The following is an 8,750-nucleotide window of genomic DNA, read 5'->3' as shown; positions in this document are numbered from 1 at the left end:
GGCGCGGACCTACGCACCACTCATCATGCCATGCTGAGGTGGCGTCCCACATAGAGCAACTAGAAGGATGTACAACTGTGACATACGATTATCTACTGGGGAGAAAAAAAGGAAAAAAGGAAGAAGATTGGCAATAGATGTTAGCTCAGTACCAATCATCCTCAAAAAAAAAAATTAATTAATTAATTAATTAAAAAAAACAACACAACCCTACGATATTCCTTAAAAAAAAAAAGGAATGAAATAGTGACACATGCTACAACATAGATGAATCTCAAAAACGTTACGCTGAGTGAAGTAAGCCCGTCACAAAAGACCACCTAGTGTATGATCCCATGGGTACGAAATATTTGGAATAGTCAAATCCATAGAGACAGAAAGTAGATTAGTGGTTGTCTGGGCTAGGGGGTGGCGGTGGGGGAGGGGAAGTGACTGCTAATGGGTACAGGGGTTTCCTTTTGGGGTGAAAAAATGTTCTAAAATTAGACTGTGGTGATGGTTGCACAGCTCCTCGAATATACTAAAAACCATCGAACTGTACACTTTAAAAGGGTGAATTGTATGGTATGTAAATTATACCTCAAGAAAGCTTTTTTTTAAAAAAAGATAGCCTTGAGTTCAAGTCCTACCCTGCCCCTCTGGGGCCTCCTTGGTCAAGTTCCTGTCACCCCACGCAGTTCAGTCTTTTTTTTTTTTTTTTTTTTTGGTGAGGAAGATCAGCCCTGAGCTAACATCCATGCTAATCCTTCTCTTTTTGCTGAGGAAGACCGGCTCTGAGCTAAATCTATTGCCAATCCTCCTCCTTCCCCCACCCCCAAAGCCCCAGTAGACAGTTGTATGTCATAGCTGCACATCCTTCTAGTTGCTGTATGTGGGCCACGGCCTCAGCATGGCCGGAGAAGCGGTGCGTGGATGCGCGCCCGGGATCCGAACCCCGGGCCACCAGTAGCGGAGCGTGCACACTTAACCCCTAAGCCATGGGGCCGCCCCGAAGTTCAGTCTTATCACCTGTAAAATGGGGCTGGAAAGATTGGCCTCCCGGTTATCACAGGGACCAGCTGAGAGGACAGATATGAAACAATTTTTCACTTTAACTTTTGTATTTAAATTTATTACAAAAGGAAACATAAACACATTGTACACAATCAAATGGGCGACATGGGGACACACTAAAGAGTAGGTCTCATTTTCTGGGGTGATGAGAATGTCAGTAACTTGATTGGGGTGGTGATGACACAGATGTATACATGTGTCAAACGCATAGAACTGTAGGCTTAAGAACGGTGAATTTCACTGCCAATAAATAATATGTTAAAAATATTTTTAATAAATCGCTCCCCTCCCCTCTCTCCCTGCCTCTCAGCAGTCCATTTCCTACCAGAGGCACTGTTTCTTCTAGTCCTGGGTCTCCTCCCACAGTTCCGTCTGTGCACACACAAGCAAATAACATGTTATTTTGTTATACCTTTTTGCACACAAATGTTTAAAAACACACACTGTTCTACCCCGTTTTTTTGCCCTAAAGGACATATCTCAGAGATGGACTCCAATCAGCCTGTGTTTACACGGCTGCATGCGGATCTGTGCAGATGAGCCAGGATGCATCTGAGTGCTCCATCATCCACGGGCACTGGGGATGGCTCCAATCTGCTGCTATTACAGAGTGCTTGGTGAATAACCTTGCACGCGGTAATACATCATTTTTCACATTTGGGAGTAGTATCTGGAGGACAGATTCCTAGAAGGAAGTGCTGGACCAAAGGGTATATGTATTTGGAATTTTGACATTGTTTCAGTGTTTCCAAGAGTGTCTGCATCCCCACACTATTGCACCCGGGTGTGCCATTAAACTTTTTACTCTTCGCCCATCTGATGAATGAAAAGTCATCTCTCAGGGTAGTTTTAATTTGCAATTTTGTTGTTAAGTGTGAGACCAGGCACTTTTTGTATGTTTAAGCATCCTTTTTAATTTCCTTTTCTGTTCATAACCTCTGCCCACATTTTTCCCCACTTGGGTGTTTTTCTTATTGATTTGTAAGAGCTCTTTACATATGGGGACATTGGCTCTTTGCTTGGAATGTAAGTTGGACATACTGTTTCTTTTATGTATTCTTTTATTTATGGCTTTTGAGTTTTATGGGTGTTTGTTGTTGTTACTGTGAAGTTCCGTGCACAGGAAGAGACTGTCATCATTTTACTCTGGGTACCATTTCTCAAGATGGGTGAGGGGAGGGCTCTTCTCCACATTAATCCCAGCCACTCGTGTCCCTCCCTCCTTTCCAGGCACACCCTCAGATGACTGACCTGCTTGGGTCAGTTACTCACAACCCATGCTTAGAGGAGAGAGGAGCCGACCTCAGTGGTGCAGAGACACATGCGGAGTCCTCATTTGCTCTGAAAGCGTGCTCAGTCACCCCTCTGTGCTGGTTCAGTGTGCAGCACCAGGACTCAGAGGTGAGTCAGACTGTCCTGCTCCCCTGAGCTCACGGTCTGGTGGAAGACAGATGTGACGAATACCCGGCCAGGGAATCCCGGGGCCTCTGAGGGCACAGGCACCGATGGGGGCCAGTAACAGCCCGGGAAGGTGGCAGCCCCATAGCCCCAGGCCTTGGGGGCCCTCACTGCCCAGCTTGCCTCTCCCCAAAGAGCGCTGGGGTGGGTCCTGACATGGTAGTTGGTTTGTTCAAATAAAAACAAGAATGTTGCTGCCCCAGTTCCTGGTCTCCCTGTGGAAAGGGACATGTTAACAGTACTCACTGCTAGGGTGGCCGTGAGGACTAACCGAACTGATGCAAGCAGCAGGTACATGCTCCACACACGGAGGTGAATTTTACAATTCCATATGGGTGTACACGTGTGTGAGGGTTAGGTGTGGACTTGGGGTGTATTTGATTTGGGGGTATATGGACCAGGATGCCATTACAACTGGCTACACCAGCTACAATTTAAGCTCGGCTTCTGCCAGGGTGGGGGAATCGGGGGTGGTCCTGTCCTTTGTCCAGATAACTGCACGTGGGGGGATGGGCCCCCCGGGGTGAGATCAGGGCTGTGTGTAGACTTGCCGAGTGTGGGCGTAATGTGTGTGTCTACAACAGAGGCTGCCTGGGGGTTTTCAGGAGGAGATGAGTGTCTGAGAGAGAGAGAGAGAGAGAGAGAGAGAGGGAGAGAGAGAGGGAGAGAGAGAGGGAGAGAGAGAGGGAGAGAGAGAGGGAGATCTTGCCTCACAACAGACACAGGGAAGGAAGGAGGGAGGGCTCCGGCTTTATTTAGCCCAGAGAAGGATGCGCCTCCCTTCACCTTCTCCCTCCAGGTCTGCCCTGGGGTCTCTCATTCCCCACCTTTTAGGGTCAGCAGCGCTGCTCTGCTCTCTCAGAGAAAACAAGAGTATATTTCAACATCTCAAGGAGCTGGAGAGGGAGTTAGGGTGTGAAAGGCAGGAGAGCCCCCTCCGCAGGAGAGCCCTCCCTGGAACCAGGTCAGGGACTCTGAAGGAGAGAGGAAGTGGGAAAACGGGGCTGCATGCCGGCCTAGGCTAAGGAAGGCAACGCACCTCCATCAGGGACCTAGGCAAGAGAGACCCCGGGCCAGCCTCTGCCCCCGCCTTCCCAGGAGGTCTGAGCGCCCCTGCGCCCGGACTCAAGAACCGGACAGCCCGAAGACAGTGGCTTCGTCCTTGACTATCATCCGTCATCCTCCGGGTCCAGGAGTCCAGGGGAAAGTGGTGGCCTATCCTCCCCAACCCCGGGCCCCTTTGGGGTCTCGGTTCCCCGCTCTCCTGCAGGGACGTCGAGCCTGGTGGAGGCACGGGGTGGGGTGGGAGGTGCGCGGAGGGCAGGCGGCGACACCGCAGGCTGGATGGAGTTTATGGGCTGCGGAGAGGCCGCTGGACCGGATCCCGAACCCGAGCCCCGCACGCCCATCTTCGGCCGGGCCAGCCTTTGGCCCCGCTGCTCGCGGCCTCACGCGCCACTCCACGCCTGTCCCGGGGCCTCCTCCAGGACGGGCACCCCCAAGGCACCATCCTCACCCCCCAGCAGCCCCCTTCCCTTTGCCACTCGAGCTCCCGGGAGCGCCGGCCGGCCCCACCGTCTCCGCCTCCCTTGACCTGCGGGACAGGAGAGCGGGGCGGGGGCGGCGTCCGGAGGGTCGCGCCCGGCAGCCGCCGGGTCCCCGCCAGCAGCTTCGACCCCGCGGCTCGGAAGCTGCGCGCAGGCGGTGCCGGGCGGGGGCGCTCTTGAGCCTGGTTTGGAATTTTCACCCTACGCTCAGGCGCAGGGCGGGCAGGGGCGGTGGGCGGTGGGAGCCGCCCCAGGAGGCCGCGTGGCCGCTCGGCGCCGGCTCGGGGCGACAAGGGGGCAGCGGGTTCAGAACCCAGTTTAGAGCCCGACTGAGCGATTTCGGACCCACGGGAATCCGAGAGGCGAACGAGGGGGAGGGGGCCGGCAGGAGGGAAATCCGATAAACGGAACCTTCCGAGAATCGGAAGGAACCTGGCTGCTCCCACGCCCCCTCCCTACCCCTAGCCTAAGTGGGGGCGAGCAATGGGAGGGTAGTGGGGGTGGGTCAGCGATCTGGGGGAGGGCAAGTCTGTGAGGCCCGACCACCCTCTCGCCCCCACTCCCGCACACGCCCGGCCCTCCGCAGACCCTGGAACGCGCGCCCCTGCGGGCTGTGCCTTTGCACTGGCGGACGCGCGCCCACGCAGGGTCTGACTTCGGGTCAACTTTCACCGGGTTCCCGGGGGCGTGTGCACATCTCCGGCCCAGGGGCCCACACCCATCGCCACCAAGTGTGCCTGCTCCTAGACCTTCGGGGGCTGTTGCTCCACACGGTGGCCTGGGCGGGGGCAGGGGCGCGCGGGGCGGGCCGGAGGAGGGGGCGAGGCGGCCTCAGGCTCACCACGCCGGCCCCACGCCTGCTCCACCTTCCCCTCCCGCGTCACCCTCCGGACAGCCCCAGCCCACCGACCTGCGGGAGTGACCCCGCCGCCCGCCCCTCCGGTCGCCCCCGCCCGCGTCCCCCGCCCCTCCTCCAGCCCTCCCCGCTCGGCTCCTGCATGAAACCTTCGATCACGCTCAGAAAGAATGTGCTACAACCTCGGCGCTGCCGCGGCCGCCACCAACGCTCCCGCGCCCGCGCCGGAGCCGGAGCCGGAGCCGGAGCCGGAGCCGGAGCAGCCCGGCCCCTCGGCGTCGCCGGCGCCGCCGCTCTCCCGCCTGCCCGGCCGGCCCCGGGCTCGGAGCGCGCGGTCCCCGCCGCCGCCCCGCGCTCGCCCCGCGCTTGACGCAGTGAGCGCCGCAGCCCGGCTCCCGCCGGCTCCGCTCCGCTCCCCGTCGCAGGCTGAGCCCAGCCCCGCGGGCTCCGGGAGGGGCGGGCAGGGCGCGAGGGGGAGGAGATCTGTCTGGAGCCAGCGAGCCGGAGGAGGAAGAGGAGGAGGAAGGAGGGGAAGCTGCCGCCGCCGCCGCCGCGCTCCGGGGACCTGGGCGCGCGCGCTCCGCTCGCCCGAGACCGTGCCTCCAGCCCCGGGTCCGCACCCGGCCCAGGTAGGAAGGGGCTTGTGGGGGAGGGGGCTGCGAAGGCTGGGATCCCCTTTGCGGCAGCTGCCGGGCCAGCGGGTCCCCGCCCCTGGGGGAGGCGGGGAAGATGCTCTCCCCGGAGGCGGTGGGGGCGGGCGCGGGGTCCCCAGCGGCTCCCTAAGCCCCGGCCGCCCGGCCCCTGCGTCCTGCCCGGAGCGTCCGCGCCGGGGCCGAGTTGCCCCGCCGGTGGGGCTTTGGTTGCGGGGCTTTGCGTCCGCGGTTCCTGGGCGTCCCCCGGATTCCGAGGCGGGAGCACCCGAAGTTAGCGGTCGCCGAGCCCCGGCCGGACAAACTTCCCTCTCCGACGCCGCGGCCCGAAGGGCCAGGACTCCGGACCCCTCGGGCTAGGAGACGCCGCGGGGACCCCGAAACTTTCCTGAGTGCTATGAGAGGGAAGGGCGGGCTGGGCAGGGAGCGAGGGGGTGGTCTTGCCTGCGAGTGCACGGTGGTAGCCGCGGCGCCCCAAGTTGTCCCGGAGACTGCCCCCCCCAATCTGGAACCCCATCCTGTAGTCGAGGGCGGACAGGCAGTGGACTCTGGGTGCCCAGCCTTCCCACAGCCGGCGTGGGGGAGCAGGCTCCACGCCACTGGAGCCTTTGGAGGGGGTGTTATAGGACCCCCCCCAACCCCCCTAGTCTGGTCGCCTGGCTCTGCCTGCCACTGCCGAGCTCCCAGGAAGGACCTGGCTCGCGGTTATTAATAGGCGCCTGTGACCCGAAGCTCTCCCGGCCCGGGAAGCCAAGAAGCTGGGCTTGGCTACGGGCTGGGGCTGGACCCCAGGTCCAGAGCTGGCCCCCTCCCCAGCTCTGGTGGTCTCCATCCTGTCGCTCTTCCCTCCACGCCCCCTGCTGTCCTCCCACTCTTTCCTCCCCGGTCTTGAGGTGTCGCCCCCCCAACTTTTTCTCTCCCGAAACTGCACGGTGTGGCTTGTGGCCGCCCCATCAGTCAGGCGCCCGGGCCAGACTGGCGCGATCTGAGCCCAGTTCCCAACCGAGTCCTTCTCTGCTGAATGAGTGTGGGGTCCCTGGGGCCAGACTGCTAGGGATGAGCGGGAATTCCTCCCATCAGCGTTTCTTCCTCCCAATCGACACCGATGCACGACACATTCACCCGCCTCTGCGGGCTGGTTGCCACCCCATCCGAGGGGCAGTGGGGAGTGCGGTGGTCGCCGCGGACAGCCTGGGGGGCTGTAGAGAGTAGAGCGGACCTGCGAAGCTCCTGAGAGGATTTTAGGATGTACCTACAGCTGCATGTGCAGGGAGGAGGCAATGTCTTGGGGGCTCTCCTTCCAGCGTTGCCTCCACACGCCCCGAATGCCCAGGAGGATTCCGTTCCCTTCCCCACCCCACCCCAAGCTTGAGTGAATTTGAGGATTTAGGGACCAGGGAATAGGGGGTACTTTTTCCCACCTGCCGGTCTGCAGAGCCCAGCCCCCAAGCAGCTTGGGGGTCTTTGTCCCCAGGGCTGGCCGCCGGCCCCGCCCCCTCCTTTAACTCTGGGACCCCAACGCTCTCCAGCGCTGCATGCCGCTCTCCATTGGTCTCAGAGCCTTGATAAGTGAGCTGTCGCATCTTTTCCCCTGCTCTGGGTCTGGGGGTGGGGTAGGGGGCGTGGAGCACAGTATTGGGTCCCTGACAGATGTCCTCGTGGCGGTGGCGCCGGCGTCTCTGTAACAGCATTAATGACTTACACGCAGGCCGCCAACCGGCTTGGCCACGGGGGAGGGGCGACTCGGCCGAGACTCAGGGGACGAGGTCGCAGCCTGGGCGCAGCCTCCGCCCGGGTTGGGGGGCGCAGCGGCGAGGACCCCAACGCCCAGCCCCGCCACCAATCCTCTGCGCCCCCAACTGTGCGCTTGGCTCTCTGCGCCGGCTCGCGGGTCCTTTGGTTATGGGGCCCCTCCCGCAGGGACCTCTATCTCGCCCCTCCAGTTGACCTCTGAGCCCCTGAAGCCCTGACTCTGAGCGGCCACATACTTGCCTGGGTGAGGGAAGGTCGGGCAGTGTGGGTCAAGGGCGCTCGGAGGCCTCTGGCCTTGGCTTGCACGTGGCAGAAATGGGCTCATAGCCTTTGCACCAGGGGAGTAGCTGGGAGGTGGTGATGTAACTCTGGGTAGGCACCTTGCACAGTCCTGGCACCCAGATCCTTCCACAGCCTGGAGCTGCTTGGCCTGTGTCGGGCTGGGGAACCAGCCGGAAAGGGAAGTCATCCCCTCTGGCAGGGGTTTGTCTGGGAAAGGCTGCACTGGGGCCTCGGCTCCCTTCCCTCCTGACGTTCCCTGCACAGGGCTGGTGAGGCCAGAAGCTGGAAGGTTGCTTCTCCCTTCTCGGACCTTCCAAGAGTGACCAGGGTGGCCTCTAGGGGAGGACCAGTTTCTCTCCAGTCACAGCCAGCTGGGGAGGCCTCTTAGCAGAGAGGAAAGGGGAGCCCACACACCACTCACACCATTCGGTGTGCCCAGGCCAGGCACATCTGAGGTCGCAGTGTCCATCTGGTGATAAACAAGGGCCTGCCCTTGGCCTGTGGCCTGCTGGGACAAGGGTTCCTAGGGGCTGCCCAAGGAGATGGATGTCCCCCCAAGGAGATGGATGTCCCAACTGCCTGCTTCCCTGTGTCTCACCCCTGACCCTGGAGCTGTGATGTGTTTCCGGGCCACACTGCCCCCCAGTACTTGTGTGTAGCCAGGGGAACACACTGGCTTTTGTCCTAGTACCCCCTCATGGCTCTGCACCCATCCTCAAAGGAGCCCCACCCGGCAGGCAAGAGCGGACCATGAAGCATGAAATTCCTAAATTCCGGGCTGGCAGGGGGTGGGCAGCTCAGAGCCCACGTCCCCCTTCCTGGCCAACGTTCTGTGCCCAGGTGGTGCTGGGGGTGGGGGGCTTGCCCCTCCGTATAGGACTCGCTTGTGCTGTGGGCGTTCATTCCCATTCCCTTCCCGGTCCCCACACACTATAGGATTTATCTTGATTTGCTGCCTTTGAATTGAGTCAACTCTTTTGTATGCTCGGTGAATTGCCCAGCTGCTGGCGGGGAGCGGAGAGCGTGCCGGGGGTACTGAGGCCGGGAATCATAGGCGGGCGGGGGACAGGAAGCGGGGAGGGGGCGCGGGCGCCGGCAGGGACGGGCCGGGCTGCGCGGGGACACGAGCGGGCCCTAGGCGCCACCCGGCCA

The sequence above is a fragment of the Diceros bicornis genome, chromosome 26 (genome assembly GCF_020826845.1).
Source record: "Diceros bicornis minor isolate mBicDic1 chromosome 26, mDicBic1.mat.cur, whole genome shotgun sequence".
Lineage (NCBI taxonomy): Eukaryota > Metazoa > Chordata > Mammalia > Perissodactyla > Rhinocerotidae > Diceros > Diceros bicornis.
The sequence above is the reverse complement of the archived record's forward strand: the minus strand, read 5'-3'. Positions refer to the sequence as shown.